The 26,885-nt window shown below is 40.3% G+C and overlaps 8 non-coding genes across 8 annotated transcripts; all 8 read right to left on the bottom strand.

Annotated features, from left to right (window-relative positions):
* Positions 1-1,728: 1,728 nt before the first annotated feature.
* Positions 1,729-1,800, bottom strand: TRNAA-AGC (transfer RNA alanine (anticodon AGC)). Its single transcript has one exon. It is a non-coding gene; the product is annotated as a tRNA-Ala (tRNA).
* A 5,341-nt stretch (positions 1,801-7,141) lies between these two features.
* On the bottom strand, positions 7,142-7,213 carry TRNAA-CGC (transfer RNA alanine (anticodon CGC)). Its single transcript has one exon. It is a non-coding gene; the product is annotated as a tRNA-Ala (tRNA).
* A 5,376-nt stretch (positions 7,214-12,589) lies between these two features.
* Positions 12,590-12,662, bottom strand: TRNAK-UUU (transfer RNA lysine (anticodon UUU)). The gene has a single exon. It is a non-coding gene; the product is annotated as a tRNA-Lys (tRNA).
* Positions 12,663-16,673: 4,011 nt separating this feature from the next.
* TRNAA-UGC (transfer RNA alanine (anticodon UGC)) lies at positions 16,674-16,745 on the bottom strand. Its single transcript has one exon. It is a non-coding gene; the product is annotated as a tRNA-Ala (tRNA).
* A 4,292-nt stretch (positions 16,746-21,037) lies between these two features.
* LOC132528280 (U6 spliceosomal RNA) lies at positions 21,038-21,144 on the bottom strand. Its single transcript, XR_009543163.1, has one exon. It is a non-coding gene; the product is annotated as a U6 spliceosomal RNA (small nuclear RNA).
* A 735-nt stretch (positions 21,145-21,879) lies between these two features.
* On the bottom strand, positions 21,880-21,952 carry TRNAF-GAA (transfer RNA phenylalanine (anticodon GAA)). Its single transcript has one exon. It is a non-coding gene; the product is annotated as a tRNA-Phe (tRNA).
* A 1,007-nt stretch (positions 21,953-22,959) lies between these two features.
* Positions 22,960-23,031, bottom strand: TRNAA-AGC (transfer RNA alanine (anticodon AGC)). Its single transcript has one exon. It is a non-coding gene; the product is annotated as a tRNA-Ala (tRNA).
* A 1,743-nt stretch (positions 23,032-24,774) lies between these two features.
* On the bottom strand, positions 24,775-24,846 carry TRNAA-AGC (transfer RNA alanine (anticodon AGC)). Its single transcript has one exon. It is a non-coding gene; the product is annotated as a tRNA-Ala (tRNA).
* Positions 24,847-26,885: the final 2,039 nt, after the last annotated feature.

Raw genomic sequence — 26,885 nt, 5'->3', positions numbered from 1 at the left:
GAAATTTGTGGGCTCAAGGAAACTGTATTGATTTCATCTTTCCCTCCCATCACGCAGTACACACTTTACCTACCAGATAAAATAATTTAGTTAGGACACTGTTCTTGGATTGCACCTAAAACTTTTTTATTGGTTAAATTAAGGTGAGTCTTTTCATGTGGTTTGGAATAGAGAAATCTTAAAAACAATCTTTGATGAAGTTGATCATAGTCTGGTGACATGAAGTGACAAAAAAATCAGGTGGTAAGTCATAATTACAACTCGAAACTGGTTCCTAGGTAGAACTGTTGGTATCTCACCACTACTAGACTTGAGTGTGGGTAATATCGCATATTGAAAATGGGAGGAACAAGAAAGGATAAAGTCTGTGAACTATTTCCTTATTAACCGCGCAGCTGGTAGATGCTATGGCTACTATTTTAAGTTTGTTCAAAGTGTTCTAATATCTTTAGAGCTATACCAGAGTTAAACTATTGTAGATCTGTAATAAATATTGGCAAGACCAATTGTTCAATACATGACAGCACAGGATGATTTAGCTAATAGAATGCAAGCTTCAGCGCACCACACTTTCAAAGGCCCATTTTAAGACCCATACTTTAATTTTGTGGTTTTTCTTAAATAGTCAAGAGGCACAAGCACTAGATCCACCCATGAATGACAGACCAAATCATTAACGAGTCCAACATAAAGGATCGCAGCCATTATTATTTTTTAACACTGGGCTCTTGTACCTCTAAGAATTTGGTACATTCCATCCCCTAAGGTTCAGGAGCCCTTAACTACAGCCAGGCAAGGGATGCCTGGAGCTGCTGGAGGCCTTGCTGAGAAATAAACGAAACAACAAAAAACTGTTTTCTAAATTTCCTTCCCTTGCTAATGTGACAAGGTGTCACAAATTGGAAGTTGAGACAAAAGCACCAAGATACAGGAGATGCTGCATTCCAAAGGGGAATAGCACTTCAACAAAACACACAAAGGAGCTAGCCAAAGAAAGTCCTTACCCACATGAATGGTGTAAAAGGGCTAGGTTTAGAAAGAGAAGTGGATTTTTGGAGAGAATTAAAGTCAGTAACTTTAGAATCAGTGAGGCAAATTCAGAGATTACAAAACAGATCAGTATAGAAGGAATCAAATCCACAGCGATGTGAACGCTGCGAGCTCTGGCAAAACGCACTGAGGGGGAAACATGTCTGCGTCGAAATGTTTCTACTTCACTCCTTTGTGTTCGATTTCTGAGAGAACTGTCACGTTTTAAGAAGTGAAATTTACCCAATACTTTCACAGCCTCCGGACTGGGAAAAGCGTATTTTCTTTCTAGGGGAGCTTCCCGTGAAATCCATCTTTCTTATTGAGCCTCAGAGTATGAAACCTGAGACAGAAGCTCAGCCTACCGTCCCATCTCCCGTTCGAAACCCCGCAGCAAAATTAAGTGAAAATACTAATCCGTTCGCAAATCTTCCATTTAGAGTTTACATGAATAACTGTCATTTTGTTTTTTCATGGAACAGGGACTAAAGTCACTCTTGATTTCACTTTGTGGAAGACCATCTCTAATCCCTGCTGAGGATGGAAAGGAATAAAATTTTTAAACGGAAAGGTTACTAGCATAACCCGAGCAAACTGTTAAGTACCTGGAGGCAACACGGTTAATCTTCAGATTCTACAGGAATGGGCTGTGATCGTAAGGCAGAAGAGAATTGTTTCCGGAGCTAGGAAACAAAAGCTTGGAGATGCTGGGGATCGAACCCGGGACCTCATGCATGCTAAGCATGCGCTCTACCACTGAGCTACATCCCCATCGCGCTTGAAAACTGTTTTCTAAACTACCTTCATGAAATAAAACAAATTTACATTTTTAAAACAAAATTATTTTGTTCTTTTCTAAACGATACAATTCTCACCCGCTATTTTATAGAACTCTGTTACCAAGGAATTCCTATTAACCTGTATCTTGCAGACATTCAGTGACTGATGAGAATACACTGATCTCGGAAATCTGAGTAGGAAACAGTCTCACAGACCCTCCTTTTCTGAGTGCTTGTCTCGTTTGCCAAAAGATATGTGGAACAAAGGAAAATTCCTTACAGGAAGGATAAGAAAAATACTTTGCCAATGACTGTCTTTAATTATGAAACCTACCAATCTATCCCCAATTCCCCTCCCCAATTCTGCACCCTAGTCCCGGACTCCAGAAACCGCTAAGTAACTATTAGAAAACAAGGAGCCAATGAAGGTATTTCTGATAGAAAAATAAATTCCTTCCACTCTTAGCAACTGGGAGGGCTAAAGGGTAAAGATGTTGGATTGCTTCCTAAGGCCTCTGATCCTCATTTTATCCAAAGAATACAAATCAAATCCAAGGAATACGAATCCTCGGATCTTGTTCTGATTCTTTGGAAAGAAAAGCCAGGAAGTAAGAAACGTGTTACTTTTAAGATTGAGGCAAAACCTCTGCTTCCGGGTTGCTTTATTTTTTCTGCAGAGGGAGTGATCCTTTGGAATTCAGATCACTCTCAACAAGGGTCTCAACAAATCAAGAAGGTTTTATCCCTGCCTAGTTCTGGGAAGTCCCCAGATATAGTAACCTGTGAGCAAACCTGGAAGAATGAATAAGAATGTCAAATAGAAAGGAAACGAAAACTGAGGATACAACATGCATACAGGAGTGGAACTGTATGTAGTTCAGAACGGTTTGAGTTGGGAGGTGCAAGGTGGAGATGAAGGCAGAGAAATCAGCTTGACCAAGATGACACCTGCATTTCTCATCTTTTCACCTTGCTAAGAGAACCTAAATTTTATTCATGTAGTAGAGATGGTGGTCCCAGACAGTTTACATAAAACATGAGTCATCTAAAATAATTATGGTTTTTCCATTTCTTTTTGCCAGGGATTGTTTTAATGGTAGATCCATACCCTCTGATGGATAAGTTACGCTAGGCAATCAGCCTAAAATCTTCGGATTTTTTTCAGGATAAAAAGAGAAACATGTGAGGAGAGCCACACATCTTAATTTAGCATTGCTATTTGATTTTCAAATAGTAGTCTGCAAGCTTGAGAGAAACATAAAAATTGTATATTTTTTGTAAATAATGATTATTCCTTTAAGAGAAATGTTAAAAAGTCTTGCTGTGAATATTAGTTATCTATTGCTGAATAATACTCCAAAATGTACAGGGTTAAAAAAATAATATTTATTATCTCAGATTCTGTGGGTCAGGAACTCCAGTGTGGCTTGGCTGGGTAATTCTGGCACCAGGTGTCTCTTGAAGTTGAACTCGGGGTGTCTACTGTGCATGCAGTGCTCCGAAGGTTGGACTGCGTCTGGAGGATCTGCTTCCAAGATGGCTCATTCACATGTGGGTAGGAAGCCTCAGTTCCCCCTCATGTCTTGGTGACTGACTCAAGTGGGAGAAGACTGCACAAGGGTGTGATTACCAGGCGGTAAGGATCATAAGGGGTCTTCTTGAAGGTTAGCTAAGACACTGTGTTATCCTTAATTGTATATCAGTACTTATTACAATACCCAGTGTAAGTAAATATTTGAATCATTTTTAAAATGTAAATGAGTGGATGGATAGAGAGATGGATGTTTGCATAAATGAATAAACAGGAGAATATTTTCAGTGGCTACTTAGGAAATTTTAAAAGTGAGAAATCATGAAATTTGGCTTCAATCCTCTCAATTCCATTCAAAGAAATGGAAAATGTATAACTTATCAAAGCTAACATAAAAAGTTATAGAAAATCTGATTTAATATATTGCCATTTAAAAAACTGAATCGGGAATTGAAGCAAAATTTCCATAAAATTTGATTTCCAGTCTTAGATCAATTTACTGGCATGTTCTATGAAATCGTAAAGGAAGCATTAACCTCTGTGTTGTACAAAATATTCTGAAAAACTATAAATTATTTTAGGAGATTAGTATAATACTGATACCAAAACCCAGTGGAGAAAATACAAGAAGGAAAAATTATAGGACCATTTCACTATAAGTACAGAGACAAAAACGTATAAAAAACTAGCAAACAGACTTCCAGTTTCTGGTTCCATATATAAGAGGCTGGGAAGTCACCACTCCATTCTATCAAGAAGGAAAAAGCTGAGCAGACTGAAAAATCAGCACCTCTTCTTGAATCTGTAAGAGAGGTGTGGACACAGGGCAAACGGCTGCCCCCAAGAATGGAGAGATAGACAGGTGAATAAAGGGAGTGATGACTTACCTGAGCAGTGACTCACAAGTGGAAACCACAGGAAGAACCAAAACCTGAACTGTAATTGGTAAATTGCTTAAGGATCCATGTAAGCAAGTCTGATAGTTAAAAACTCCAGGGACCCTGAGTCATGGCCAGGGCAGGGTGGAGGTGGCATCCCCACAGTTCTGCGAGTTTTACCCCTAGGAGTTTGACCAGATTCTCATATTAAATATGCAAATATTGGGGGGAAATTCCTTCATGCTTCCAGCAGAGTGGGGAGAAGAGGAACCCTGTTGAAATATGCCAGAGCACTCTGTTCTTAACAAGGCCTGCCTACTAAAGAATCTATTTAACCAGACCCTAACTTGCTGGGGTTTTGTCAGAGCCTAATTGTCCTGAAGGAAGGGAAATACTCAGTTCCAGCTGGCTCTAGACTTTCACATGAGAGAGGGAAAAACCCAACTCCAGTATACTCTAGCTATGTTGTCCCACCTAAGTCGGGGAATTTGCGGGGGCGGGGGGTACAACTGAGAAACAGTTGTGAAGTTCACGACCCAGAGGTAAAAGATCATTAAAAGACTGAGACCTAATCATTGGACTAGAGAAAGCTTCTCCTCCCCCAACATCTCACCAGTACATTACTAAAGTCCTATATATCCTTTTATCAAGTAAACCATGTCAGGCTATACAGAAAAAATTACACAACATATCAAAAGGCAAAAAACAATTTGAAAAGGCAGAGCCAGAAGAGAACCAGACATTGCAGGGATGTTGGAATTATTAGACCAGAAATTTAAAACAACTATGACTAATATGCTAAAGGATCTAATGAATAAAGTAGATAGTATGCAAGAACAGATAGGCAATGTAAGGAGAAAGATGAAAATCCTAAAATAAACAACGGATAAAGAAATGCGAAAGATTAAAAACACAGTAATAGAAGGAAGAATGCCTTTGTTAGGTTTATTAGTAGAGTGGACATAAGTAAGGAAAGACTCTGAACTTGAGGCTATATCAATAGAAACCTCCAAAACTGAAAAACAAAGAAAACAAAGGCTAGGGAAAAAAAAAAGAACAGAATACCCAAGGACTCTAGGACAAGCACAAAAAATGTAACATATGTATAATGGGAATACCAGAAGGAAAAGAAAGAGGGAAAGGAGCAGAATATTTGAAACAATAATGACTGAGAATTTCCCCAAACTAATGTCAGACAGCAAACCACAGATCTAGGAAGTTCAGAGAGTGCCAAGAAGGATAAATGAAAAAAGAAACAAACAGAAAACTATATATAAGCATATCATTTTCAAACTACAGAAGATCAAATAGAAAGAAATTACTCCTGAAAGAAGTCAGAGGAAAAACAAAACAAAACATCTAGCCTATAGAGGAACCAAGGTAAGAATCACATTTCACTTCTACTAAGAAACCATGAAAACAAGAATAGATTAGAGTGAAATATTTAAAGTGTTGAGAGAAAAAACCACAGCCTAGAATTCTGTACCCTGTAAAATTTCAAAAGTGAGGGAGAAATAAAAAATTTCTCAAACAAAAATGGAGGGAATGTGTTCCCTGTAGACCAGTCTTGCAAGACATGTTAAATGAAGTTTTTTAGAGACAAGGAAAATAATATAGGTCAGAAAGTCAAATCTTCATAAGGAAAGGAAGAATATCAAAGAAGGATATGGGAAGGTAAATAAAAACTTTTATTTTCCTTAGTTGATCTCACAGATAACGGTTTGTTCAAAATTATAATAGCAACAATGTATTTGATTATATGGTTATACAAATATTGTATATATACTTATGTATGCTTATATATAACTGAAATAAATGATAGCAATGATACAATAGCTAGGAGGGAGGAAAAGTAGGATTTTTTTTTATTACAAGGGTATTTACACTACCTGTGAAGAAGTATAGGGTTATTGGAAGGTGAACTTGGATTAATTGTAAATGTATACCACAAACTCTAGAGGGACCACTAAAAAAAGTTAAAGAATTATAACTGATAAGCTAAGAAAGGAGAAAAAAAGGTTTTTGTGGTTCCTCAAAACATTAAAAATAGAACTACCATATGATGCAGCAATTTCACATCTGGGTATACATTATTAATATTGTGATTTATAATAAGAAATGTATATTTGGCCTTCAGCCCTGCTGCTGGCACAGAGCTCCTAAAATCCTTAGAATTTCCTAAGTGAAGAGAGAGACAAAGGTGTTTTGTTATGTTAATGAGGTGAGCTTTGGCCTGCTTCTAGAGTTAGGGGCTGGTTGCTAGGAGAACAGTCATGCTATTAAGGGTGCCTTCCATTTCCACAGGCTATTCCTAACCTTTACTGCATTTCCAGACCTCCTGTACTGGACTGTGACCAGTTTTTCAGCACAGAAACGCTGAGTAATGCCAAAGATGCAGTGATAAATAAAATGGTAACTAGGTTAGTAACTATGCATAAAGAAATTCCTCTATGGTCATAGGGTGTACCCTTGAATACTGATGTGCAACTACCACATCAATACTAAAAACATGCTCCCTTCTCCTCCCCTTAAAAAAAATTACTGAGATATTTTATTTTTACTGATTATTTTCCAGTGGATAGTGGGAATGGATAGGACCTCCTTTAATTGAGCTAAATAAATCTTTGATATGCAGCTGTATTCCCTTTTCCTGGGTGCATTCATAGGATGAATTTACTTGTGAATTGTCCCTTTGGCTTTGTACTACTCACTGCGTAATAAGACACCCCAAGGAAGTTTCCAGGAAGCAGGGGAAATGGCGGTGGTTATTTAACAAAACGGAAGAGAAATAAGCACATAGATGGAAAATAGCTCGATTTAAAGGGAATGATAATGGGAGAAAAATGAGAAAGAGCTAGAATATTTTATTTAATAATGTAAGGCCAAAGGCTGAATTTGACAGCAACGAAAACGAGAGGACCTACTGGAGATGCCGGGGATCGAACCCGGGGCCTCATACATGCGAAGCATGCGCTCTACCACTGAGCTACATCCCCTCCTGGAAGTCAGTCACCGGGCAGCATTCCTGTCCCTTTATAATCTCAAAGCGTTGTGAACAATTTTGGGTTTTTTTGTTTCCAACTAGAGAGTAGCCGTCATTGAAGACGAATTACATCTAAAGCCTCTTTCGGATTATATCCAAGTAGCCCCCTTCCGAGACCCGCCGACAACATCCAACTCGTATTGTTACTGAGAACAGAGCCCAATTTTAGCAGCTTCAGCACAATTATTCTTATTTTAGTAGTTTCAGCACAATTGTTTTTTCTCCCGTCAGTCAAATCGAACCCCCGGTGGAAAGAACTGAGGGATTTTTCAGGACCCTTTGAAAAATGGTCTACGAGCCAAAACAAAGGCTCATGGAAAATGAGACCCAATTTTTTTGCAGCAGAGTAAGTTGAATGGTCAAATGAATCTTTGGAGCTGCGTCTTCCAACTTGATCCCGCTTGGAGGAAAAAAAGAAAAGAAAATTGTCCAGATAGATGAAATGTGAAAATCCTGCCCTCATATTTGTCCCCAGAGGCAACGGCTTGTCCCACAGAGACCTTCGAGTCCTCCTGACCACAGATAACCGGAGTGGTTATCTGTGAACTTTGGCTTCATAAAGAATCTTAGATTTAAAGAAGCCCGCATTCCTTTGTTTCCCCCTTTCCTTTATCCAGGGGCCAGCTTCTCGTTCCGCAGGCTACTTTACCCCGTGGAAGAATGAACGTGGACAAGACGTCCTAAACCAGCATCCGGGTCCGGAGCGCTTCTGCACCCGCAGCCCCGCTGCACTACTACAATCTACTGAAAAGGCTTTTCTGACCCCAGACCCAGATGCAGTGATTTTTGTCTCTCACTTCAGAAGTCATACAGCAGAGAACAGAAACTCTTCAAAAGTGAAAATGGCAACACCAAAGGCACGATTCATGACGATAAATTGGACTTCATTAAAATTAAAAATTACTGCTGCTCTGAGAAAGACACTGTTAAGCCATGGGCTGGGAGAAAATATTTGCAAAACACGAATCTGATAAAGGGATGGTATCTAAAATATACAAAGAACTCTTAAAACTCAACAAGAAAATGAAAAGCCGATTATAAATCAGGCAACGTATCGGAACAGATACCTCATCAAAGAAGAAACATAGATGACAGATAACCGTATAAAATGATGCTCCACATCGTACATCATCAGGGAATTGTAAATTAAAGCAACAATGAGATACTACTACACACCTATTGGAATAGCCAAAATTCAGAACACTGACAATACCAAATGCTAGGGAGTTGTACGAACCCTACTCCATTAGTTTCCCTCAGATATCTACCTACCCACAGTTTTCTGCCCTCAAAAGCCTTTAAAATCCTTTTCCTTTATCTCATCACTTCTCTACAAATTTATTTTTCTTTCCTAAGACACTATATAAGCTCAGGGCTAACTACCCCTTTGAGTCATTTATCATTGAATCCTCCCATGTGTATGCATGATGCATGCATTAATAAACGTTTGTTTCTCTGTTGTTAATCTGTTTTTTGTCGCTTTAATTTGCACAGTTCCAATCAACGAAGTTAAGGCGGGTAGAGGAAAAGATGTTTTTTCCCCTCTTCTACCCTACTTTATCATCCTAAATTCCAGAATGAGAATATTGAAGAGCCAACAGCCAACCAATGAGGGAAAATATACAATGTGCCTTTATTGTTTAAGCCACTGAGATTTTGTGGATGTTTTCTTTTACATCATGATCAAGCCTATGCTGAGTGACACGGGGAAATTATGCCTTTTGTTATATGAATAGCAATTCTATTTTCCCAGTCTGAATTTTTCATTGACTTTGCTTGTGTATTTTTACTTTGTTTTACAGGAGGCTTTGTTTTGTTCTGTTTTACTCTATTATTATTCAAATAATACATATTTATTGCAGAAAATTTGGAAAGTAAGAAAAGGATAAAACTACTAAACAAACTCTACCTATACTCTTACCACTCTTTCAGAAGCTCTCTTGAAAAATCAAATTTGTTAAAATTTTCCTTTAAATAATTTTGGAAATTTTTTTTTTTTTTTAGCGGTACGCGGGCCTGTCACTGTTGTGGCCTCTCTCGTTGCGGAGCACATGCTCTGGACGCGCAGGCTCAGCGGCCATGGCTCACGGGCCCAGCCACTCCGCGGCATGTGGGATCTTCGCGGACCGGGGCACGAACCCGTGTGCCCTATATCGGCAGGCGGACTCTCAACCACTGCGCCACCAGGTATGCCCTAATTTTGGATTTTTGAATCACAATTGATTCAATAGCCTTCCCCACTCCAAAGTTATTAAAAATTTCACATGTGTTTTTGAAGTACTAGTAAGTTTTGTTTTCATAAATCTCAAACACCATTTAGAATTCATCCTGCTGTGAGTTGTGGGATATGGAGTCAAAACTTTTTTTCCAGGTAACTACCCAGCTTTTGCCACACCAATTATTAAATAGTCCATTTTTATCCATAATGGGGGATTATAACCCATTGTGCTCAGTAATTACCGTCAGAAATAAAGTATGGATACATAGTATTTGAATTGTGCAATTTATCTAACAGACACACATAGAACTCCTGATGAGAACAGAGTTCCCTCATAATGAAAATAGCATTATACCAATTAGAAGACTCTAAAGCCCAACTAATATTCTTTGTTTTACTCTCCTCCCTTCTTTTTTTCCCTGAAAGATATTGTAACTCTCTTTCTTTTCAAATGTGTATCTGAATTTCCTTTCAGATGAAAATTTTACCTTGTTTATGATAAAGTTCTTTGTTGAAAATATGTATATCTGAATCTCTTTTCAAACATATATTTTATCTTTTTACTGTGGCATACTGTTTTCAAAGCATACACGTACTTGAATAGCTTTTTTAAAGTATATATCAACCTTTTGAAGTTGACTTTCTTGTGAACAGAAGGATCTCTCTCCCCAGTGGCTCCCAAAGTAATTTCTTGAAAACTGAGGGATTCAGAGTCTTGTGGAAATGTGACCACTGACTTAGAAATTTTAAATATGGCTTTCTGTATACAGGAAGTAATGGGGGGAATATCCACTGGCAGAAATATCCAATGGCATGTTTCCTCTCAAGTCTTAACACATGCATTTTTATGAGCGAATGATTTGGGTAGAAGACAATCTCTGTCATTCACAGGAAAACATATATTAGTCTTTAGGTATAGGAAAGATAAAGGATGGTAAAAGGATATTACCATATGGATTACCATAATCCAGCGCTGTGCATGGATTAGTTCACTTACTTAGTACCTCTCTTGGCACACGAGAGGTACTAAGGATTAGCTTGTACGTAACACTGAAATGGTGCTAATAAAACGCCTGCTTCTTTGGGGGCTGAGAGGAGTAAGTGAATATTAAATATTAGCACTTTATCAGAAAGAATTCAGGTAACCTTACATAGTGGCAACTTACCAGTATTTGCACTGGACTGTAGTTCTCAATAAGTTCCCAAATAAAACTGAAACTCATAGCTCCCGCATTGTGCATTTTTATTTCAGTTGACACATGTTGACTGGAAAAAAAAAAAACCACAATGTGAGAGTTGTGAGTTAAGTTTTATTTGGGGCAAAGTGAGGACTATAGCCCAGGAGACAGTGTCTCAGATAGCTCTGAGGAACGGCTCCGAAGACGTAGGGGGGAAGGCCAGTATTATATAAGATTCTGGTGCAGCGGGTACGTGCAGTTAAGCACACATTTTGGCAAAGGCTTGCTGATGTCACCGTTAATGATTTTAGTGCTTTTCTAGATATGACAAGATGTAAGAATATGGGCTCATAAAATCTCCTGAAAATATCTAACTATTTGAAGGCCTGTTGTGCCAGTTTTTCCCAGAGCACAGAGTGCCTCATTGCTGATCTCCACTGCAAACTCCTTTCAGGGTGTGTTGAAGGTCAGCGGCTGCAGTGGCTAGTGATTTAGTCCTTGTAGAGACAGATGGCAAGTGCCAATTTTTAGTTGGCATGCCTCACAAATATGAGTGAAATTTTGCATATAGATTTTGAGTTGAGTTACAAAACTGCTCTAATTTGCACATCTGTATATTTTCTTCTGTTTATTCAAATGCATTAATCCTTAGAACTCTGCTGTCCAATATGGTAGCCACTAGCACATGTGATTCTTGAGTAATTGAAATATGACCAGTCCAACTTGAGATGTACTGTAACTGTAAAGTACACAGCAGATTTCAAAGACTTAGTAAGAAGAAAAAAGAATGTAAATTATCTAGGTAATATGCCTTTATATGGATTATTTATTGAGATGATAATATTTTAGATATACTGAATTAAATAAAATGTTATTAACTTCACTTGTTTCTTTTTACTTTTTTCAATGTGACTACTAGAAAATTTAAAATTATATATGTGGTTGGCATTTGTGCCTCATATTATATTGGGCAGTGCTTCCCAATTTACCGTGCTTTTGCTTATATCAGGAATGTACAAGACCCCACTTGGAATCCAGTTTGCTTCCGTCACAATGTAATGATTTACCAGGGACAATGGACATGATCCTAGTTATGCTTTACACCAAGACGCAGAGGCAAATTAAAGCCAGCCCAATTTCCCCACCCCACACATTTCTCTCCCTCATTGAGACCTGTCACTTTTCTGTTTCCTATTCCTTATTCTGGCAGTCAGATGAATCTATTGGACAAACTGAGAGACAAGTTCTTCCCGACAAATGGTGTCCTTCCAAGTTCAAAATCTACTTCATGGGATTTCTGTGAACATGAACAAAACTCTCCTATGGTCAGAAGCGGGCAAAAAGGAGATGAGATACCAATCACCTCACCTAGATTTCTAAGCATTTCCCGGGATTTCTAAGGAAGTTCAAGGAACATTATACTAGAGTCCAAGATTAGTCTAGCTTAATACACCTTTTTTTCTGGGAATACCGTTAATGAGTTCCCAATCTTCAAATCACAATAAGCCCTTTTACATTCTCACTCTACATACTGTCTCTCTTTTCCATAATAATAAAACCCCTCCCAATCACAGATTGCTGCAGAGTTGCCATCTTAGGGATCACTGTAGTTGCCAAATATCTCTACAAGACTCCAGCTTAAATTTTCTTAAACAGGCATCTTAATCATGTTCAAACCCAAGCTACTACTCGTTCCAAGCTCGATCTAACACCCACAAAGCAAAAACACAACAGACTGCCAAGAGGTACAAGGGGATTCATTCTTTTCCGCACACATTCCACAATCAAAACCCCCACCCCAACCCCCTTCTCCTGTCTGCTTGGGCGAAGGTATGAAACATTTAGGATTAATCTGCTTGCCTCTGGCAGTTCATAGCCCAGAACAGGGACTTTTTTTTTTTTTTAAATGTTAGGAAAGAAAAAGCTCATTTTCCGCCCGAACAGGGACTTGAACCCTGGACCCTCAGATTAAAAGTCTGATGCTCTGCCGACTGAGCTACCCGGGCCCACAAGCAACAGCTTTTCTTACACCCTATTAAAGGTAAGTTCGTTAGGTTGGTTTCAATTTTGAGTTCTCAAAGCGTTAAAAAATAAGTCGCCGGCACAAGTACCTCACATACTCAAGCCAAAAGCAGCCGGAGAATCTCACTTCTACACTAACTAGCTGCCACCACAACAGGCAACACGTTTGAAACAATTTGACTTCCCTCAAAAATCCAGCGCTCTGAGGAGCTACCTCAGCTATTGAAAGAACCCCACGATGCTCTCAAAAGCCAACAGTTTGGGTAAAAATGAGGGGGATCTTCTTGTGGGACAAAAGTTTGCTGCTCACTTCCCTAAAATCACGGAAAGCCAACATTTTCTTGTACCTATAGGATGCAAAGAAGAGAGGTGGAGCTTGGACACGTCCTTCCTACCCATCTACCCAAATCCTATTCATGTTTAGAGATTCATATTCGAGCCCTCTTCGCCCTACTTCGCTAACTCCAACCTCGCCTCCTCCCTCTTCCCATTCACGCACTGCTTCGCCTTTCCGCTCTGGTCCACTCTGCCAGCTCCTGCGTGAGATCTTCCCAATAACTCAGTCCACTCCATTCAGGTTCCGGGTTGTTGACACTCCAGTCAGGGTTTCCCAAACCTGCCAGATTTTGAATCTGTGGAGCTTTCTAATAGTATAAATTACTGTCCGGCCTCTTGTAAATATGCTTTCGGACTTCATCCAAAATTCATATCTGGGTTACCTGTCGGACAAAATAGGCGGAAAGTGGTTTTGCGCCTGACTGCCTGAGGTGTGAGATGCTCTCTAGGCATACAAAGTGCTAGTTCCTTTCCCAGCCCACACATTTCCCTGCTCTCGCACATTCCGGAGAGAATTCCGTCCGAAAGAGGTTGTGTATTCTGTTTCCTCCCCCCTTTTCCCTCCTTCTGTCTTTCAAAACAGAACCTCAGTAAGGAAAGCGGTTGCCGGGTCCCGACCGAGTTGCTGCCCTAGGTTTGCTAGACACTCTCTGTCGCTCTGCATTTCTTGGTAGGTTTTGTAAATTCTTTCCGCTCTGTCATCTCTTTCCTTCCGGAAGGACCTAAATCCCCCTCTATCCGCCCCGTCCCTACCACCCATCCGCAATACTTAACGCTGAGGATTTCCCTGGTGGCGCAGTGGTTAAGAATTCACTCTACCTAAAGCTAGGGACTAAGGGTTTGAGCCCTGGTCCAGGAAGATCCCCGGATGCCGCGGAACAACTAAACTCGAGTGCCACGATTAGCCTGTGCTCTAAAGCCCGCGAGCCACAACTATGGAGCCCACGTGCTACAAATACTGGAGCCAGAAATACTTGACTTTTCTATAAAATACTTAACTTTTCTTCTTTGTATTCTTCTGCATTACCTCTGTGGTCTTTTAGGCAGCTTTGGAGGCAGAGGAGGATGAAGTTGGGGGAAAGGAAGAATTTGAAGACAAGAAAAATGCCCCATTCCTGGGACTTTCCTTGGTGATGGAATGGAAATGCCTTCCTGAGAGCTAGCTGTGGAGCAGACTTTGAAGCAAGCTGAGAGAAGTAGGGAAGATACCCGAAGCAGAAACAAAGAGCCGCAAGGTCCGAAATCAATCTAAAGCCAGGCATTCTTTTGTTTTCCTGCAATGCATACCAATGACTCCTAATTCTCCAATTCCAATGGGTCTTTTTCAGTCCGTGTGCTACTCTCATCTCAGGCGCCTTCTCTTCCATAGCCATGTGAAAATCCAGGTCTCTAGATGCAAGCTATCTGCTGAATTATAGACTCAGGTATGACCTTGCTTACCAGACATCTTCATCATCATGAAGTTGCTTCCTACACATTTCAAATTCATCTCATGTTCAAACAGTGCCAGAACCAGTGATTGTCTGTGGCAGACACTTACCCCTTTTCCTTTAGTAGCTGAAGGTTTTCTGTCTTCTCTTTCCATCTGGACCTAAATTTCCAGAGGTAACTTTCTGAGTTCCCTTCTTTGTACTCACTCCCCTGAATTTTTTGCTAGGTCTCTGGCAGTCAGGAGCAGCGGAGGTACAGTCCCCTGCTGTGATGATGTGGGAAACCGGTGGTACCATGGAGATGACCAGAGAAGGAGTGACAAATCCCAAGGTCCAAGCTGAAGCCACTTGAGGCACACTGACCATCAGGGAGCCAAAGGTGAACCTCAGAGGTCCTAGGTATTAGTTATTTTCTTTCCCTGGGAAAAGTGCCCAGAATATGGATTCCCTTGGGGGCTACAGTGTCTACAGTCCCAGTGCTCTTCAGAGACTTTCTGTCTTTCATGATTCTGCCCACTGCCTTCATTTATCTGAGACTGTATGGAGGCTCCATGTCTAATCCAGTGAGTATGAAGAGGAAGAGAGAGAAGATGCATCAGGGTTCCTGGCACGGAAAACACCAAGGGCAAGCTTTTGTTCTCTGCCAGGAGCTGCTAGGAGCCACTGGAAGGAAAATAAAGAGGACAACAGATAGCTCACTCAAAAAGGAATTTAAAAGCAGTCTCTACTTGGCATCCGCCCTAAAATAGACACTGCTTTGTAAAAGCATTTCTCAACTGGGAGGGTCCAAAAACGATGCCCTTGGATGTCTGTGCTTTAGGGGTTTATAGCAGCTGCTGGGTAAACTGGGCATCCTAAGGTCCAGTGTCTGTGGAGTCCTGTCTTCTCATCTTCCACTGTGAGTTGCTAATCCTACCCTCTCAGCCCTCCTAGCCTTTGAGAGGCTAAATGGAAATCTTTTTTGTTTGTACACATGAACCAGCTTCCCTCCCTCTGCAAAATTCAGCTTTTACATTATTCTACTCTTTTGATACACAAACTAGCAACCAAAAAAAAAAACTGAAAATGGAACTGATTTTGATATATTCACCTAATGTACAATTATGTATAGCAACAAAGTTGTTGTATAATTTTAATTAGCTCTTTGTTTATACCAATAGTGTTTATTTTAGGAAACACAAGAAATTTACGCATCCGTCTGTTTTTATCCCTCCCTCTTCATCTCCCCAACCCTGCACACACTACCCCTTTGGTTGCATCTCAGAAATCTTTGGTGTGATGTTAAATCATGTATTCCACTTTATGACTTTATTTAAAATTCTAAAAACAAGAAAGTGGAATTCCATGGGCAAATGTAGGAAACGTAGAAGGGAAGACATTTTAATTCATTACTCGCCAATATCCTTGCAGCTTTATTTCAGCCAGGAGTGTGTGTATGGGGTTGGGTGTTTTCTACTACCTGGTCTGTGAAAATCTCCAATGAGACCCAATTTATCATCTGCCAAAATCCAGCTTCTAACAAAAACTTTTAATGCCTTAAGCCTAATTTCCACCCAAAGCAAACTATTCCTGCCAGCTAATAGCTTCCAACCCTGAAACTTTCAATTATGTTCCCAATGTTCGCGTTGACAGTCTCATCATTCCTTAGCACTGCTGTTTGGGTTGTTCAATGTTCTCTCAGTCACTCACTCAGAAAGATTTGGGACCCACTTCCCCCACCTCAACTGCTTGCATCCAGTAATGGATGGAGGGGTGGAGGGAAAGGAGGTGGGGATGAGAAGGGGGAGGCAGGGGAGGCAGGTGAAAGCTTTTCTCTTGTCTGTTAGATGACGCAGATCTGACTGCTCATACAACGAAAAGAACTAAAAGAATAGGGCCGTTTCTCTTCCCCTTTATTCTGTCCTTTTTCTGTTCTGTCTTTATTTGCATATGCCAGTTGTGGTGGGAGGCTTCTTGCTTTGGAAGTGAAATGTCTGATGGGAATGTCTTTCTTTTCCTTTCTTCCCTTCTTCCCTCCTTCCCTCCTTCCCTCCCTCCCTCCCTCCCTCCCTCCCTTCCTTCCTTCCTTCCTTCCTCTCTTCCTCTTTCTCTCCTTCTTCTTGTCTTTATTTTGCTGTTGCCCCGCCCTCGGAGGTGATAAGCCAGAGGCAGCAAAAATGGGGAAACTATAAAAGCAATCCACTGTCCTTCTTTTCGCAGAGGATATGAGAAAAGGGGTTAAAACTTAAGTGGAGGTGCCAGGGATTGAACCAGGGACCTCGTACATGCAAAGCACGCGCTCTACCACTGAGCTACACCCCCATACCTCTACCTTTTTCTAGCTATTTCATAAAATATTACTTCTCCGTCTTTTTTTTTTTTTTTGTAAGCTAAGAGTTCTCTGGAGAAGGTCTATCAGGTTAAATTACACTATTTCTGAAATTACTAAACTGGATACAGTCTAGTGGCTTCTCCCTGGCCTGCAGTTATTTAATTAACCCAGGAACAGTTGAAAGAATAATGCCTTCTAAGAGATAATTGACTGAGAATGTCTTACTTTTTTCTTTTTCTCTCTTTCTGTTCTTTTTCCTTCATGCTCCTCAATAATACTACCAATGGAATTGATTGCTCAAGATTGATGTTGTGAATCTGCCATGTTTGTCGTTTTGGGTTCAGGAAATCCTGAATGAGCCAGATCTTTCTTTTTTGTTTCCTTCAATTAAATATTCCTTGGGAAGACAGACATCACCAATGATGATGAGGCCCTTAGAGTGGAAAGGGATCAGGAGCAAATGGGTATGAAGTTAACTGTGCTATGAGCAAGAAAAAGTGAGTTAGGGAATATAAAGAGGAAAGTGGGAAACGTTTGTGCCAACATGGTTTAAGAGAGTAAAAGAAAAGGGCAGGAACAAAGGTGCTAGAAACCAAACCCAGTACTTCATTTTGTGTACTCTACTCTCACATAATCCAAGAAATTCGGAAAAATACCTGTCCCCACTGATTTCCATTATTTGCTACTGGTTCTCCAAGAATAAGTAGAAATGAAAAGCAAGGATTTAGAAATTTTAGAAGATCTTGTAAATTGCTTTCACTCCCAAGTTCATGATCAGAGGACTTGACTCATTTTAATAGTGTGTAGATCTAATGGGGTGCTGTCCAATTGCTTGGTGTATAGAATGTGGGGAGGGCAGCATACTAGAACGGGAGAGACAACACTTTATTCAACTTAGGCTTTCAGCTGGCACACTTACACATAAAGGTAGGTTAACAAGAGAAAAACAGAGCTTGTTAATGTGTGCAACAGGCATCACACAGAAGAAACCTAAACAAAAAGTAACTCAAAGTGGCGGCTTAGCACCGCGGCTAATGAAGTATATTCAACAAAGAGCAGTAAATTTGTAGACAAATGACAGGATCGAGGAATGCAGTTTTCATCTTCCAAGGGCAGAAAACTGTGGGAAATTAAATATATGGGAAGAAACTAGTGGAGTAAGGTTTGTTTGCAGATTCCTCTGGTGCGTCTCTGGGCTGATAAGAGTTTGTCTCCAGTAAAAGGAGAATTTATATCCTGCCTTTGGGTGGATATGGGAGGGTAGAGAGAGCTTTCCTGTGTGTGTGTGGTTTTTTTGGGGTTTTTTTCTTTTTGCATCTTAATTAACTTCAGCTCAAAATAATTTTCATGTCAAAGAGGCATATTTTGCGTGACATAATCTGGTTTCATACATAGTCATGTGCAGAGGGAGCATGTTACAGTGTGTGATATATTAGAGCTAATTTGTCACTTAAACTCAAAAGTGCATGAAGATCTGAGAAATTATGAGTATGTCTTTCTATATCTTATCATATTTAAATCCTTTTAAGTTGCTTTTTAAATTTACAGTTTGATGTCATTAGTTTAAAAAGCCATTTAAAATTACATTATTTCTACTTAAACTAATTTACTGAATGCTAAACTAGATGTATTTCACTTTATTTTATTTTATTTTTTGGCGGCGCCGCGCGGCTTGCAGGATCTTAATTCCCCAACCAGGGATTTAACCCACGCCCTCAGCAGTGAAAGCGCGGAGTCCTAACCACGGGACCGCCAGGGAATTCCCATATTTCACTTTTTTCCCACCCCCCTCCCCGCAAAATAAGGAGGTAGCTCAATATGAAGAGGATAGAAGTGATTCCAAAAACCGAAGGCCAGTTTTAGGCAGAAATACGAACACTCACAAGGAGCTGGTCTCATCACGCAGAATGAGAAACACTCGCCTGCGGTTGGAGGTGCCGCGGATTGAACCCGGGGCCTCGAGCATGCCAAGCACGCGCTGAGCTACACCCCCTTACTCTTTTTGCTCGTGGAATAAAATTTAATGTCAATATCTAACTGCCTTGTGTTTCCAGAACCTGAAATTGTTAGTACAAAAATCCCTTATGTACGATTCCGTTATTTCTGAAATTCCTTTATTGCATTCTCTTTCCAGTCTACATGAAGAGAAAGGCATCTTCATGCTAGGCAGAAAGGTACATTCCTAGGATCTATTCACACTTGTCAACCTACAAAAGGTGAATAGAAGAAGGAAAAGAAGAGCTAGAATCAGTGACACTCAAGGAACAACTGGGAGAACTAGCCCCACAACTTAATTTCTTCATACAGATCCCCATTGTAAGAATTTGCTGTCACCTAGAATATCATTCTGTGTCAGAATGTAAGAAAGTGCTTAAAGATGATAGTAAGCTCAACAGATTACAGTATCTTCGAGACAATCTTGGAAACACTGAGCATTAAAATGAATAAGAAACAATAAAGGAATACAAAGTAATGGATGAAATAAGACTGCTAGACCAGAGAGTTGACTGAAATACTAGGTCTGAGTGAGGAGATAGCCAGCGTCAAAGGATCCTCAACTTTGCTCTGAGGATGGTAAGAATGACTCTGTTGTCTGTTACACAACATGGGGGCTTCAAAAGTTCAGTCTGAATTGAGAGGCCAGTGGCTCAAACAGATTACTCAGACACTTGTTGAATTAAAGTTCTAAAATCACATGTACTTTGGCTAGAGTAAGGTTCCATAAGTTCATTGAGGGTTCATTCATAGAAAAATCTAGAGCCATTTTGTGACCTTCAGTGATGCCTAAAGGATTAGTGGGCTAGAAGACATAAGAAACCCCCAAACCCTTGAAATAAGGCAATTATAGCTTTCTCTCTAGATTTTTGTCGTGGCTCCATTACTTGAATAGGCAGGAAGCTCTGGGAGCAGCATTTTTTCCCCAGCACACACCAGGCACTTATCGCTAGCTTATCACCTTCTAGAATACGGTGGAGGAAAAGCTAAGGAAACAAAAATGTGACTCATGTTTTTAGTAGGATGATGTTTCCTTTAACTGAAATTATCTGTAAGTCCCATGTTCTTCACTATAGAAAATGTACATTGCTTCCCCGACCCTCACCAAACTTGAGGAATTGGGAATGGGTCTTTCCACTTTTTATTTTTCTTATTTATGCCCTTTAATTTATTGATTTCAAACTTTTCCCAAATCTAAGAGCCAGTGCACTTGAACTGAATGAAGAAGCCTCTTCCCAGTGAGTGATAGATGATGAGCATCACTTACTGCCAGGTGGTGGAGAGTTTGAGTTTTGAGGCATTGAAACTTGTTGGGTTTCCCAAGGGAAACTTGAAATCCTGCTCACAGAACTCTAGGTTGAGTTCTGACTGTGGTCAATGTGACACATTTATTTTTTCAAACTTTCAAAATAAAAAACAGTGCTTGTTTAATGTAGCTGGAGGTAACAAGTGGATAATAGTAATAACAATGGGTTACATTAAATGATTATATCACCTCCTTGATAAACAGACTCCCTAAGAGGTGAAGTAATTAGTTGGCCACTAGTTCACAGCCAACATGTAACAGGGCAAGTTTCAAAGCCAAGCAGATTTCCTAGAACACCTGCTCCAGATCCTTCTTTACAGTCAGGAATCCTGAAGTCAAAAGACAGATAGAATGACTTTTGGATTCATTTCCGTTTGAAAATGTCATTATCACTCACAGGGAAAGGGATGGCCCTACATAATTTCTTAATGTTGAGCAGCTCTCAATGCTGTGGGGAAATGAGAAAGAAGGGAATGAATTCATAAATATGTACCACGAAATAAAACACCTTAAATGCAGCAATATGGCCTGCAAACCCTACTATGACATTTTGTAGGGGACGCTACAGCTCTGGTTCTGGACGCCTCAAGGAACGGAGGACACAAAGACAGGAGAGAGGAAAACAAAGTATTTCTGAGAGTGAGGCATTATAGCATCTCTTTCAAATGGAATTTTCTCTGCAATAAAGAGAATGCCAAGGAGTTTGCGACTAGGACAATATCTACCAAATAAATCAGTTGAATACGTGTCCACTAGCTAGACCTGTAGATTCGGGTAGCTCACTAGGTAAATTTCAGAATTTTTAATCTGGGGAAACAAAGTTTGAATCCCTAGGGGTTCAGGTTCCATGTGTTTACATTTATTCTCCAGTTATTTCTAATCGGCAAAAGGCTACTGAAGTCTTGCCTGCTTGATGTTCTGAATATTTACAATGGACTCTTCTACCCTAGTGGCTGGTAAACTATTGCGTTCGAGCTAAGAATGGTTTTGGAAAGTTTCATGGATGTGCATGTCATCCTTGCGCAGAGGTCATGGGAATTTTCTCTGTACCTTTCCAGTTTTAGTATAAGTGTTGCCGAAAGGAGTACCGTTTTTTATTTTTAAAGGTGAAAAATAAAACAAAAAATAGTATTGGGTGACATGTGAAGTTTATATGAAATTTAAATTTCGGTGTCCATATATAAAGTTTTATTCGAATACAGCCACTTCATTTACACGTCGTCTATGGCTACTTTAGGGCTATCACGGAGAGTAATTGCAACAGAGACAGCACGTGGCACCCTTTCCCCTTCCCACTGCTGCTGTGCGCACTACGCATTGCAGCGACTCAGTGATCTTTCCTCAAGTTTTTCAGTGTCCTGTGCATCTCTGAACCATAACATTTTATTGTTATTACTTTTATTAGTAGTGCTTGCACATCATGTGAAAACAAAACAAAACAAAAAGTGTGAACTGTGGCGCAACATTGTTTTTATTGTGCAATTAGGCTTTAGCATGCTAAAGGAACTCAACATTCGTGGGCATCATCCGAGTGAATAGGTACCGGTCCACGGCCTGTTAGGTACCAGGCCGCACAGCAGGAGGTGAGCGGCGGACGAGCGAGCGAAGCTTCATCTGCCGCTGCTCGTCGCTCCCCACCGCTCCCCACTGCTCTCTATCGCTCGCATTACCGCCTGAACCATCCACACCCCTGTCCGTGGAAAAATTGTCTTCCACGAAACCGGTCCCTGGTGTCAAAAATGTTGGGGGCTGCTGCATTACGACGTTCCTTATTAATGCGCAGAAAGGAAACTCACCCCTGGGATCAACTAAAACTCTTAGTGTGCCGAAACCCGGGATCGAACCAAGGACCTTTAGATCTTCAGTCTAACGCTCTCCCAACTGAGCTATTTCGGCTACCTGAAAATCCCCTCTTCCTGACATTTCTTTTTTAATATTTAGATTGTTTTCAACTTCCGTTTTAGACGTTTTCAGATTCCTTAAGCGTGGCTGCCTAATTGTCCAATATACTTGCCTATCTGGAAAGACCTGGAATCTATACCTTCCACGTATGCCAGTTGCATCCAATTCCTGGCAGTATTGGATGAACACGTAAAGGTGGGAGAATTTGAAAAGAGTAATAATGAGGGATTCAATAGAAAGCCTTTCCGCTCCTCTACATCCTGTCAGTTGACCCAGATACAGCTCAGAATCTAAAGGAAACTAAAGAAAATATTATTGGGGGGGGTCCCTTATTTTTCTCTTCTTTTCATTCTTTCATCTCTCACAATCTCCAAAAATGCTGAGAAATGGAGTCCAATGATGCTGTGAATTTGCTAAAAGAATACCGTATACATAAATATTACCAGACTAAACTCTTGAGACGATATTCCCAACTGACAGGGAAGCAACTTTCACAAAATTTAGAAAATTTGAAATGGCATATCTCATCATAACAGAATTTCTTCACAAAAATTCCTTCAAAAATGAAAATGAAACTACAACCAAATCAGATTTTGATTGGCTCCTTCGTTAGCCAGGCAAGGAAATCATTTAGCATTGTGATGTAATAAACAGTGCACAGCACCATTTCATATTCAAGTATAAATAGAATATATGAGCAGGGCCTACACACATGAGTAATTTGCATGAGAAAGTAGCTTATGTTCCCATGGCTCCTACACTTGATACAATCCTCCATTCGTCAATCTACCTCTATAGCTTCATAGGGAGTTCCTACAACTAAAGAAGAAGAAGAAAAAAGAACCAGACTTGGTTTATAGGTGGTTCTGCTCATATACTGGTGAGCAGAGGTGAGCAGCTCTGAGGAGGTGAGCACTTTTCTCAACTCTGGGAGCTGCTAAACCACTGTAAAGAATAATTAATGTTATTCTGTAGCAGTTCTCAGCAAAGAGACTCCTAAGTGGAAGTGCCGGGGATTGAACCCGGGGCCTCGTGCATGCTAAGCACGCGCTCTACCGCTGAGCTACACCCCCAACGTTGGGGGCTTATTTCATTCATATTAGAAATCAGTGAGGATTTGGTGAGTCTTGCAAAACCACCAATTGTTCTGTGAATTAACTTAACGAGCTCTAGCGGGTGCACTCCACCCAAAGTGCACTCCACTCACAAAGGTGAGCAGCTTCCATAGTACCTGAATGTTGGTGGTGAAGGTAAACCCCCTCAGTGGGCGTTACTTCAAGCAGGGCACGTGACTGTTCATTTTGCTTGTAGAGTAGGGATCTACACTAATTTATGAGAGGTGGCTAATAGTTTGGCTGGTAATTAGGAGCTTGGAAGGAAAATTATTGAAAAAGTGGTGACAGAGAGGTCTGGGAAAGAGGCGGGTAGTTAGAATTGCCCAAATGTGCAGTCTAAGGATATTTGTTTCCATGTGAATGCCCTCCAGAGAACAACCTCCTCAGAGGCGATCTAATAGGCAGTTGGACACGATGACCCATTCTGTTGATGTCTGGAAACTTCTCTTTAGCCACCATTCTACTTGCCCAGTGAGCTCATGGACAAACTGGCCATGATGACAGGAACAGAGGTCATACACAGGTTCAGCAACATGCACCTCTATGCACCGAAATGATGTAGTTCAAACCACTGCTAAGTGACTAAACTACCAATATCACAGACAAACTTTGAGCCCTCACAAGCTATCATTCCATGGGGGAAGCAGCTAAACCCCTGGTGTCAGGTTCATTATATTTGACCAATTCTGTATTAAGGGGACAGTGTATATCTCACTGGAATAAATACTTAACCTGGATGTGGATTTTCCTTCACCTCCCACAATGCTTCTGCCAAAACCACCAACCATGGATTTACTGAATGTCATATTCAACAGCATCCACAGCATTGTTTCTGAGACAAGAAGCCAGTTTATAGCAAATAAAATTTGGCAGTGGGCTAATGTTCTGGAATTCACTGGCCTCACCGTAAGCCCCTAACCCTGAAGCAGATGGCCTGATAGGATGGTGGAATGACCTTTTGAATACTTGGTTATTGTATGAGCTGAGAGACAATACTTTGGAGCGGGGAGGGGGGGCTGTGTAATGATATCCAGGATATGGTGAATATTCTTAATCAGTGACTAATAATGGGAATGTGTGTCTCTCTCATCAGGACTCATGGATGCACGAATCAGAGACAGGAAGTGGTCTTTTCACTGTTATGGCTAACAGACACAGGGGCATTTTGCTTCCTCTCTAATCCACTGATAACTTTTATTTGGACTCCAAAGTCTTTAGGTGATTTTTCTGGTGTCTCTTTGTGATTGGAATTTATGAATAAAAGGCATTATTTTATTTAAAAAGATAAAAACAGTGTGGAAAGGGGGTTTATTGAGTGATGTCAAAGAAAGCTTGACAGCCTAAAATCCCTAATTTCACTAAATCAGTACTCTGATGAATTCACTTTAGGAACTGAAGGGAGGAATGTGTGGTCAGCTAATTTGTGTAAATTACTGAGAGGGGAATAATTCCTCACGACAAAAATCTGACCTCCTTTCATAATCCCAATAAGGATACGTAACTCCTCATGACAAAAATCTGACCTCTTTTCATAATCCCAATAAGGATGGGTGACACTATTTTGGCTAAATCAGAACACTTGTGGATTCACTTAACCACCTGCAACCTTTCTGCACTTTTCTCAACCCTGGGAGCTGCTGAACCACTGTAAAGAATAATCAATGTTATTCTCTAGCGGTTCCCAACAAAGAGACCCCAAAGTGGAAGTGCCGGGGATTGAACCCGGGGCCTCGTGCATGCTAAGCACGCGCTCTACCACTGAGCTACACCCCCGATGCTGGTGGCCTATTTCATTCATATTAGAAATTAGTGAGGATTTGGTGAGTCTCGCAAAATCACCAATTGTTTTGTGAATTAACTTAACAAGGTTTAGCGGGTGCACTCCACCCAAAGTAAATGTCTTAACACCAGATTACTTGCTCAGAAAGACTGATGATCCATTGTTCCCTACTTCTGCTGACTATAGAAGATAATCATGCTTGGAGGTAGAAGAGTAGACAAGCACAGAGAAGGGATCATCACTGGGCAGATTTGCTTCTCCTTAGCCCACAGCTATTGCATTGACCAAGGCACAGTTGAAAGAATAATGCCTTCTTAAAGATAATTGACCGAGAATGTCTTACTTTTTTTCCTCTTTCTGTTCTTTTTCTTTCATGCTCCTCAGTGGTACTGCCAGTGGCACTGAGTCCTCAAACCTGGTGATGTGAATCTGTTGTGTTTGTTGCCTCAGGTTCAAGAGATCCTACATGAGCCAGATTTTTCTTTTTTGTTTCTTTCAACCAAATGTTCGTTGGGAAGACAGACTTCAACAGTGATGAGGCCATTGGAGTGGAGTAAAGGGTTATGAATTTAACTTTGCTATTGAGCAGGAAAAGGTAAGGTAATATAGAGAGGAAAGTGGGAAAAGTCTGTGCAAGCATGGTTTAAGAGAGTGAAATAGGACAGTAATGGAGGTGCTAGAAATGAAAGGTTGCATCAAAGATGCTGGCTTGGAAATGCTGGATGAACATATGGCAAAATTAAGTTAAATGAAGCGATTTAGTATCCATATCAAGGAATATCAAGAAAGAAGTTATTGATTTAGAGAAGAATTGGATTGTCAAACCTGAATCTTTATGACCCTATTCTTTCATCTGCTTTCAGTTTTCACTACTCTAATCTGAGTGGTGAACTTATCCTTCATTTAAGAATGCTTAATACTATCTCCTGGACATTCCAGACAAATTTGGACATTCCAGACAAAGGGCAAAACTCTACCAGTGATGGCATGTCAGCTACAGGGATGTTTTGTCAATAAGGAAAATGAGAAGGCTCAAGTAATTGTTAAAATGTCCAGGGATGTTCATCTCTTTCCCTCATGTCACTGGTTAATTAAGCAGTGAAATCAAGATACGAAATGTCACATAAATTCTAACACATATATATCATACATATAGCACTGACACACACACAATAAAGAGATTATTCTTTTATGTGTCATTTCACAGTGACTAAACCTCACAATACTCCCCAATGCACACACACACATAAAACCTCAAAGTAAAATGAAATTAAAAGTGTGATGCTGAGTAGCAAGTATATTGGAATTTCTTATCCTGCAACTTTCCTAGATTTTTCCAAGTAAACTTTATATTTTTATTTTAAAACTGTAAATGAAATCACAACCAAAATAGGTCAGTTAACAAAGCACAGTTGTTGGATTATGATAGTTCCATTTGGATTCCAAAGGTTTGATATAAAATTCCTGTAAGAAAATGAGATGTATTAAGAAACCTGGGAGACTGGTTAGTTTTGATGTCACTCCCATGATTACATATGTGTTGTCTGTGCATGTGTTCAAAACAGAATAACAGCAAAAACCCCTAATCATTGATAACAATGACGGCATTTGGACTGGAGAAGCCTGAGCCGGAGGCTAAATTCTGCAGTGAAGGGGAAGGAAATGATGATGAGAGATGACAGGACTAGGGGAAAATAGAGCGTCAGAAGATAGTATATTAGGAAGGTTTGCCTATCAGAGGAAAGAACCTCCAGAAAGGACCTCTAAGCAGCAACTGGCATCTGTACCAGAAGGAAAAAAAAAGTCTTTAATACAATTCACTTACACTGTAGATTTCAAGACGGTGATCCTACAACATATGTTTGGCTGAATCACCAGATGTTAAGGATGGGTAGACATAGTGGGTCTCAAATCTGAGTGGAAGGAGCGTCTTCTTGGGAGACCGTGACTTTGATGCTATGTCAAGCACAGTGGCACGGAATAGCTTGGCGGAGCGCTTCTTGCAAGAGACATTTACGTTGGGTGGAGTGCG

Source organism: Lagenorhynchus albirostris, chromosome 10 (genome assembly GCF_949774975.1).
Source record: "Lagenorhynchus albirostris chromosome 10, mLagAlb1.1, whole genome shotgun sequence".
In the NCBI taxonomy this organism is placed as follows: Eukaryota; Metazoa; Chordata; class Mammalia; order Artiodactyla; family Delphinidae; genus Lagenorhynchus; species Lagenorhynchus albirostris.
This window is presented reverse-complemented; position numbering and strand designations above follow the sequence as displayed.